Source organism: Chiloscyllium plagiosum, chromosome 29, assembly GCF_004010195.1.
Source record: "Chiloscyllium plagiosum isolate BGI_BamShark_2017 chromosome 29, ASM401019v2, whole genome shotgun sequence".
NCBI classification, from domain to species: domain Eukaryota; kingdom Metazoa; phylum Chordata; class Chondrichthyes; order Orectolobiformes; family Hemiscylliidae; genus Chiloscyllium; species Chiloscyllium plagiosum.
Window position 1 is genome coordinate 42,012,086 of NC_057738.1, and position 9,427 is coordinate 42,021,512.

The following is a 9,427-nucleotide window of genomic DNA, read 5'->3' on the forward strand; positions in this document are numbered from 1 at the left end:
CTGGACGGCCTGTTTTAACAGGAATACTCCATTTGCTGTTTGTGGTTTGCCTGTGCTTGTACACTCCGCAATCGTTGCCTCAGAAATCTCCTCTCCTGTACTTTTTTTATCACTGTAGGAATAAACATCGTTTCACCTTTGCATATCAAGTTTGTTTTCAGTCTTATTAACCTGACTGAGACTTCAAATCACTGTGATTCTATCTCCAATAAGAAGATATGAACTAGGAGCAGGAGTAGGCCGTCTGGCCTTTCGAGCCTGCTCCACCATTCAATAAGATCATGGTTGATCTTCTCATGGCCTCAGCTCCACTTGTCCACCCGCTCACCATTCCTTTTCTATTCAGAGGTCTACCTTTGCTTAAAAACATTCAACAAGGTAGCCTCAACTGTTTCACTGGGCAAGGAATTCCAGATTCATAACCCTTTGGGTAAAGAAGTTCCTCCTCAACTCGGTCCTAAATTTGCTCGGCCTTATTTTGGGGGTGATGTCCCCTAGTTCCAGTTTCAACTGCCTGTGGAAATAACTGCCCTGCTTCTCTGTTACCTACTCCCTTCATAATTTTATATATTTCTACAAGATCCCCCCTCATTCTTCTAAATTCCAAGAAGTACAGTCTGAGTCGACAGAAACTCTCCTCATAAGCCAATCTTCTCAATTCCAGAATGAACCTAGTGAACCTCCTGTGCACCCCCTCTAGTGCCAATACATCCTTTCTCAAGTAAGGAGACCAAACCTTTACCAGGCAGCTGAGACAGATTCTCTGTGTCTCTTTTAATGAAGTAAATATCAAGGCTTTTCAGCAAATTACAATCCTCCACTGAATAAATCCATTAGAAAATATCTTAAAACACCGAATCTATTCATGTGATTTTTGTAAGTGGTGTTAACAGTCTTGGTGAGCCCACAGCTTTAGTGCAGTTCCGTGTTCTCTGCTAGTCCTTCCCACTAGTGGAGGTTCCAAAGCAGCAGAAGTTCCTTCTTCAGACAGTTGTTGGTCAACCAGAGGTCACTCACTCCTCATGGCACCAGCAGCTGACAGGGAGGAGAAAGTGAGGACTGCAGGTGCTGGAGACCAGAATTGAAAAATGTGGTGCTGGAAAAACACAGCAGGCCAGGCAGCATCCGAAGAGCAGGAGAATCGACGTTTCAGGCATAATTCAGGCAATTCCTGAAGAAGGGCTTATGCCCGAAACGTCAAATCTCCTGCTCCTCGGATGCTGTCTGGCCTGCTGTGGTTTTCCAGCTCCCCCCACATTTTTCAACACAGTAAAGCATACACCAGAGAGTCCAGACTCCTTATGGATCCCAGACCAAATGTGTGTGAAGCCGTGCATGTGGGTCATGTTGTAAATAAAGCACAAAGTATCCTCAGTTTTACCAATGAAGGCATAGTATCCTAAAGTGAGGATATTATGTGAACAATGTATAGAACACTGGTTCAGCCTCAAGACCAATCGGCCTCTCCAGCCTATTTGTCATTCAATAGGATCGTGGCTCAACTAAAGTCTCATGTCTGGTTCTGAATGCCACACAAGATGTGAAGGATTGCAAAAAAGTACAAAACAGAAAGACTACAATGTTTTCAGGAATGAGGAAATTCATTTATGTAGCTGGATCAGTGAATTTGAGACAGTTTCCTCTGGGAAAACAGTATAGAGAGAAGATATGATTGAGGATTGAGGGATCTGGGCAAAGCAGGTGAAGAGAAACTGTTCCCATTGGTGGAAGTGTTGAGAACAAGAGCAACAGATTTAAGGTGATTGGTTAAAAAAAATAGGAGACATGGGGAAAACCTTTTTCAGACAATAGAGTTATTAGGAATAGGCTGCTGAAGAGTGTGGCAGAGGGAAATTAAATTGAGGCATTCAAGGGGGAATTGGATTATTATCTGAAAAGGAGAAATGTGCAGGGTTACAGAGAAGAGGAACGAGGGTGATGAATCACTGCTTCAGAGAGCTGGCATAGTCAGATGGACTGAAGGCTTCCTTCTGCATTGTAATGAATCCATGACTGTGTAACAATACTCCATAGTAACACATTCATTGTTTTGGATCTTAGTTATGACAAAAGAAAATGTTAGCTTTTCAGACCTTTATCCTGTCCTGTGTCTTATTCTTTTCTCCGTAAAATTGTCAGTTTCTGTGATGTGTTCAGTTTCTCGTGTTGATTCATTTATTTGCTTTGCTTCCTAGTCGGTCATTAATCAGCAAATGGAAGGTGAGGAGATGGTAAACCATATCTTAATGAAACAAACAGTCCTTGGATCTAAATAAAGGAATGTCTTATGAGTATAAGTACCTGGGGCTACATTCTGAAACACATCTGTGATCAATTTTACAACAACCGGTAATTAATCATTCCAACAATTCCTAACAATCATTTCAGCTGTGACCTCATTCTGTAATCTCTTCCTTGATTTTTATTTTAGATTTTAATACCACAATTAAAAAATTTTAATCATCTAATAGTTGACCTTTGCTAATGGACTTTTATGATTTATCCCTCACAGTTAGATCGTTTGATCATCTCCAATGAATAAAAATGAGGCTGTCAAAAATATCCTGAAGGGTTGATTTAAAATAATTTCCAATTTAAGAAATTTAAAGCAAAGCAATATAGGAACTGGCATTCTGTCAAAATCTCTGGTGAAATGAAACACAAAACTGCAAAATCAGTGCACAAAATTTTAATCATTGTTTTTAGAAGTTTGTGAAATTGTTATTCTCATTCTATTAAATAAAATATGAGAAAAATAACACAAGACAGTGTACAAAGCAAAGAGAGATGAGTTTCTGTGTCAAGTTGTTTGGTAGATAAAAAAGCATTTCCCACTTGTAAAAATGATACCTGTCGAGTAATGAACAGTGTGTTTATTGGGATTTAAATTCGACTTGTATGTTACCAACACTCTGAATTTAATCTTCATCATCACTGTATTGCACTGACCCAGTGAGATAGTCTAGTAACCTCTGAAAGAATCTTCTCCATGGTCACCTCATTGATCAGATGGGTTTTACAATGAGTGAGGCATCTACTAACACAGGTTACTGAAAAATACATGGTTTTGTAATTATCCAATGCCATTCACAACCTCAGGGCCTCAATGTTCTTCACAGTAAACACATTATTTCTCAAGTGCAGTCATTTTTGCAATACGGAAAGCCCACACACCACCACGTTCCCAAAATACCACTAATCATGACCAGATATTCTGATTTGGTGATGTTAATTGAAGGCAAAGCATTAATCTGATCACTATTGAGAATTACACTGCTCTACCTTAGTATTGTGTCCGAGAATCTTTCTTAACCCACCTGAATTAATTTAACAGCTCTTTAAATAAACTCTTCCAACAATACAGTACACCCCCATTACTGAACCAAAGTTACAGTGAAACCTTACTGCTTAAAGCTTACAGAATAGTTTTCATATAATCAAATCACCATCCATGTGACGACCATCAACTATTGTTCCTTCCTTGTCTGCTGGCAACCATAGATGTTCTGATTATCTGAAGTGGAGTCTTTCAAGTTCGAGACCTGAATTGGCCAAATATAAAATACTGTAGATTCTGGAAATCTGAAATAAACCAGAAAACGTTTCAATTTGATGAGGATCCTTCATCAGATCTGACCAGCGGTGACCCATCTATTGGGTTGGAACTTGCGTGAGAAAAGAGGAGATCTTAAATAAATCACTCTGCAGTTTCATCTTCTTCTCTGTACCTAATTCCGAACTGCAGTCCAGAATTTTAAAAATACTACAGAGTAAAAGACCCTTTTCCGAATTGGTGCACTTTTTTAATGTGTTCATGGGTAACACAAGCTGGGCCTTCACTTATTGTCCATCTCAACAGAACAGTTAAGAGTCAACGATGTGGTTGTGTGTCCGGAGTCACGTGTAAATCAGACCAGGTAAGTATGGCAGATTTCCTTCCCGAAAGGACGATAATGAATCTAATGGGTTTTTACGACAATCAACAGTGGTCACACAGTCCCCAATAGGCTAGGTTTTTGTTACAGAACTTTTATTGAATTCAAATTCTACCATCTGCTACAGTAAGATTCAAACTCAGAACATGAGCACGGGCTGCTAAATGCCAAAGCAGTGACATTATTACAGCTCAATTCCACCTGTCTTGCCCTGAATATGGTCCTGACCATTCATCAGTTCAGTATGCTGCCTCCCTGCTATGCAAACATCTTCCTCACAATGGGACACTTCACTCTGTCTCCTCCTGTTTACCCTCACATGCTCTACTGTGCTCTTGTGCTAGAACTCATAACCTTCTGCTATTGGTTTGTTTGCACTTGCATTAATTCTCACAGCCTTGTGAAATTCTCTGACACTTTCACACTGCATATCCTCTCTGTATCCATCTCTTCCTCCACCCGCTGCTTCCTCCTTTTACTATGCTAAGCGGCTGATACATGCTCACATGAAGTGTCTTTATATAACAGAGAGATACTTATAGAATCTTGAGGGGTGTGGGGAAGCTGCTGCCATGTTGCAATTCCTTCAATTCATTGCTACAGTGCACAGAGACAGCTGGGATATGGCCTAGAGATGTTATCACTGGACTATTAATCCCGATCATATTCTGTGGACCCAGGTTCGAATCTGGCTGTGATAGTAGTTGGAATTTGAATTCAATAAAAATATGGAATTAAGGCTTTAATGTTAACTATGGATCTATTGTCAATTGTTGAGGGGAAACCCATCAGGTTGTGCCCTTCAGGGAATGAAACTGCCATCCTTATCTGGTCTGGTCTATATGTAACCCCAGGTCTACAGCCAACATGATGTCTCTTATCTGCCCTTTGGGCGATTAGGGTGAGCAATAAATGCTGGCTTAGCTAGAAATATCCTCAGCCCATGAATGAATAAAAACAATACGGTTGCAGAGTCCATGCTGACCTCACACTGCTGGGAGTGTATTTGAAGTCCATCCACATTATAGGTGGGGGGTGGCAGCTGGATGAAGGAAGTGGAAAATTCTGCCTTCCCTTTAGCTCGGCACTCTTAACACACTTGCCTCAACCAACATTGATGCTGAAATGAAGGAGCCAGTTGTGCCTGAGTGACCCTAATACCCTCTGAGATACTGTGGTCTTCAATGGGACCCACTCAGGCGTCAGGATTGCCAGCGAAGAGCACGTTAAAATCTATCATCTAAAGCACAGCTGCATGGAAACAAAGAAACATTGGGGATCGCAGCAAGCGGAGGCCATTTGGCCCTTCGAGCCTGCTCCACTATTCATCACAATCATGGCTGATCATCCAACTCAGTTGCCTAATCCTGCTTTCTCCCCATAACCTTTGATTCCATTTGCCCCAAGTAATGTATCTAGCCATCCCGTACATACATTCAATGTTTTGACATCAACTCCTTCCTGTGGTAATGAATTCCACAGGTTCACCACTCTTTGGGTCTCCACATCTCCACCCTGAATGGTCCACCTGGAATCCTCCGACTGTGACCCCTGGTTCTGGACATATCCCCCATTGGTAACATCCTCCCTGTATCTGCCCTGTCCATTCCTGTTAGAATATTGTAAGTCTGTATGAGATCCTCCCTCATTTGTCTGAACTCCAGCAAAAACAATCCTAACCTTGTCAATCTGTCCTCATATGTCAGTCCAGCCATCCCCGGAATCAGCCTGGGAAACCTTCACTGCTTTCCCTCGAGAGCAAGAGCATCTTTCCTCAGAAAAGGAGAACAAACTCCACACAATGTTCCAGGTGTGGCCTCACCAAGGCCCTGTATAACTGTAACAACACATCCCTGCTCCTGTACACGTACCCTTTCACAATGAAGGCCAACATCCCATTTGCCTTCTTTCCCACCTGCTGCCCCTGCGTGCTTACCTTCAGCGAGTGGTGCACAAAGACACCCAGGTCCCACTGCACACTCCCCTCTCTCAATTTACAGCCATTCAGGTAGGAATCTGCCTTCTTGTTTTTGCTTCCCAAGTGAATAACCTCACATTTATCCAAATGAAACTGCATCTGCCATTGATTTGCCCACTCAGGCTGAAGGATCTCTGCATCCTCGTCATAGTTCATCCTCCCACCCAACTTAGTATCATCTGCAAACTTTGAGATATTACATTTTGTTCCCTCATCCAAGTCATTAATATATGTTGTGAAGAGCTGGTGTCCCAGCGCTGATCCCTGTAGTACCCTACTAGTTACTGCCTGCTAATTTGAAAAAGGACCCACTAATTCCTATTTTTTGTTTTCTCTCTGCCAAACCATTTTCTATCCATCTCAATACACTTCCCGCAATCTAATGTGCTTTAATCTTTTAATCTTCTGAAACTAAATGAGAGGCAGATGATCAATAATGTCAGGGCAAATGATGGCAATGTACTACATCTAGGGACTCAGAATCCCCCAATATTCTGGGGATATGGGTTCAAATCCAATCACAGTAAATTGTTAAAATATTTACTCAGTAATTAAGCAAAAAGGTCTGCAACATATTTATTAGACCATAAGGCAAAGGAGCAGAAATTAGGCCATTAAGCCCATTGAGTCTGCTCTACCATTTAATCATGACTGACAAGTTTCTCAACCCCATTTTCCCACTTTCTCTCTGTAACCCTTGATCCCCTTGATACTCAAGAACCTATCTATCTCAGTCTTAAATATAGTAAATGGCCTGGCCTCCACAGCCCTCCGTGGCAATGAATTCCATAGATTCCCCACTCTCTGGCTGAAGAAGTTTCTCCTTATCACTATTCTAAAGGGTCTTCCCTTTACTCTAAGGATGTGTCCTCTGGTTCTAGTCTCTCCTACCAATAGAAACATCTTCCCAACATCCACTCTGTCCAGGCCATTAAGTATTCTATAAGTTTCAGTTAGATCCCCACCTCATCCTTCTAAACTCCATCAAGTATAAACCCAGAGTCCTCAAACATTCCTCATATGTTTAGTTTTTCATTTCTGGGACTATTCTCGTGAAACTCCCCTGAACATGTTCCAGGGCCAGTACATCCTTCCTGAGATATGGGGCCCAAAACTGTATGTAATATTCCAAACGTGGCCTGACCAGAGCCTTACAGAGCCTCAAACTGCATCCCTGCTTTTATATTCAAGTCCTCTCAAAAAAATTGCCATGAGTTCATTTGCCTTCCTAACTACTGACTCAACCTGCAAGTTTACCTTGAGATAATCCTGGAGGAGAACTCCCAAGTTTCTTTGCACTTCAGACTTCTGAATTTTCTCCCTATTTAGAAAATAGTCCATGCCTCTATTCTTCCTACTAAAGTGCATGACCTCACACTTTCCCACTTTGTACTCCATATGCTACTTTTTTGTCCACTTTCCTAACCTGTCCAAATCCATCTGCAGCCTCCCCACCTCCTCAATGCTACCTGTCTCTCTACCTATCTTTGTATTGTCTGCAAACTTAGCCAAAATGCCCTCAGTTCCTACATCTAGATCGTTAATATAAAAAGTAAAAAGTTATGGTCCCAACACTGAGACTTGCAGAACTTCACTTGTCACCGGCTGCCATCCTGAGAAGGACCCTTTTATCTCCACTCTCTGCCAGACAGCCAAGCTTCTATCCATGCTAGCACCTTACCTCTGACACTGTGGACCCTTATCTTACTCAGTAGCTCTATGTGCGGCACCTTGTCAAAGGCCTTCTTGAAGTCCAGGCAGATAATATCCATTGGCTGTCCTTGGTCTAACCTGCTCATTACTTCCTCAAAGAATTCTAGCAGATTTGTCAGGCATGACCACCCCTTGATGAAACCATGCTGACTTTGCCCTATTTTACCATATCCTTCCAAGTATTCAGAAATCTCATCCTTCACAATGGATTCCAGGATCTTGCTCATGACTGAGGTTCGGCTAATCAGTCTGTAATTTTCCCTCTTTTACTGTACTCCCTTTTTAAACAGGGATGTCATTTTTGTGATTTCCAGTCCTCTGGGACCCTCCCTGACTCTAGCAATTTCTGAAAGTTCACCACTAATGCCTACGCATCTCTTCAGCTATTTCCCTCAGAATTCTGGGGTGTAGTCCATCTGGTCCAGGTTATTTATCCACCTTTAGGCCATTCAGTTTTTCTAACACCTTCTCCTTGGTGTTGGCCACCATACCCAGCTCTGTCCCCTCACTCTCTTGGAGTTTTGGGATATTACTTGTGTCTTCCAGCGTGAAGACTGGCGTGAAGTAATTATTCAGTTCCTCAGCCATTTCCTTATTCCCCACTTCAATCTCTCCAGCGATCCAATGTACACTGTTGCCTTTGTTTTTCTCTTTATATATCTAAAGAAACTCTTCCAGTCTTCCTTTATATTACTGGCTAACTTGCCCTTATATTTAATCGTCTCCTTCCTTATTTCTTTTTTTGTTACCCTGTGTTGGTCTTTGTAAGTTTCCCAATCCTCTGTTTCCCACTGCCTTTTGCCATGTTATATGCTTTCTCCTTTGCTTTTATGTTGTCCCTGACTTCCCCAGTCAGCCATGGTCACCTCATCCACCCTGTACTCTGCTTCTTTTTCTTTGGGATGAATCTTTCCAGTGTCTTCTGAATTACTCCCAGAAACTCAGGCCTGCTGAGCTCCCCTCCCAGTCAATTCTATCCAACTCCTCCCTCAAGCCTCTATAGTTGCCTTTATTCAACTCTAATACCATTCCCTCTGATTTATCATCTCCCTCTCAAATTGCAGAGTAAATTCAATCATATTATAATCACTGCCCCCTAAGGGTTCCTTCATCTTAAGCTCCTTGTCAAGTCCGCCTCATTGCATTACTTCAGCAAGGCATTTGATAAGGTTCCCCATGGTAGGCTCATTCAGAAGGTCAGGAGGAATAGGATTCAAGGGACCATAGCTGTCTGGATACAGAATTGGCTGGCCAACAGAAGACAGCGAGTGGTAGTAGAAGGAAAATATTCTGCCTGGAAGTCTGTGGTGAGTGGTGTTCCACAGGGCTCTGTCCTTGGGCCTCTACTGTTAGTAATTTTTATTAATGACTTGGATGAGGGTATTGAAGGATGGGTCAGCAAGTTTGCAGATGGCACAAAGGTTGGAGGTGTCGTTGACAGTATAGAGGGCTGTTGTAGGCTGCAGTGGGACATTGATAGGATGCAGAGATGGGCTGAGAGGTGGCAGATGGAGTTCAACCTGGATAAATGTGAGGTGATGCATTTTGGAAAGTCGAATTTAAAAGCTGTGTACAGGATTAAGGATAGTGTGGAGGAACAGAGGGATCTTGGGGTGCAGGTACATAGATCCCTTAAAATAGCCATCCAAGTGGACAGGGTTGTTAAGAAAGCATATGGTGTTTTGGCTTTCATTAATAGGGGGATTGAGTATAAGAGTTGTGAGATCTTGTTGCACCTCTATAAAACTTTGGTTAGACCGCACTTGGAATACTGTGTCCTGTTCTGGTCGCCCTATTATAG